Below are 417 nucleotides of genomic sequence, written 5' to 3'. Positions count from 1 at the left end.
CTCAAAAAAAAAGGGATCATTTTATCTATCTACTTGCCACTTATTATCCCACTATCACTCATCGAATCTACACTTATAAACACGGAGAAAAAAAACGTTTATGAATAAAACAAACTAAAATAATCCCACCCTGCAAAATCCCTAATGAGTGGCTTTAGCAGGCGGGGGGGAGGGGGGAGAACGGTGTTCTATTAGTGTGCAGGATATTTATGAAATTGCAGAAGCGAAATGGGGATTGCAATCATGGAAATGGCATGGAATGAAAATTCCCGACTAATTCTTCCAAGGAGATCGAAAGGGTGCTGAGAATGGTGGTAAATGGTGATATGCATAAATCAGGACGAAGAGATGCTTAGTTAAAAATATGCAGGCATATTCGCAGCAGGACACGCGCGTGCAACGCCACGCGCACAACAA

This window comes from Penaeus monodon, chromosome 23 (assembly GCF_015228065.2).
Source record: "Penaeus monodon isolate SGIC_2016 chromosome 23, NSTDA_Pmon_1, whole genome shotgun sequence".
Taxonomy (NCBI): Eukaryota; Metazoa; Arthropoda; class Malacostraca; order Decapoda; family Penaeidae; genus Penaeus; species Penaeus monodon.
The sequence above is the reverse complement of the archived record's forward strand: the minus strand, read 5'-3'. Positions refer to the sequence as shown.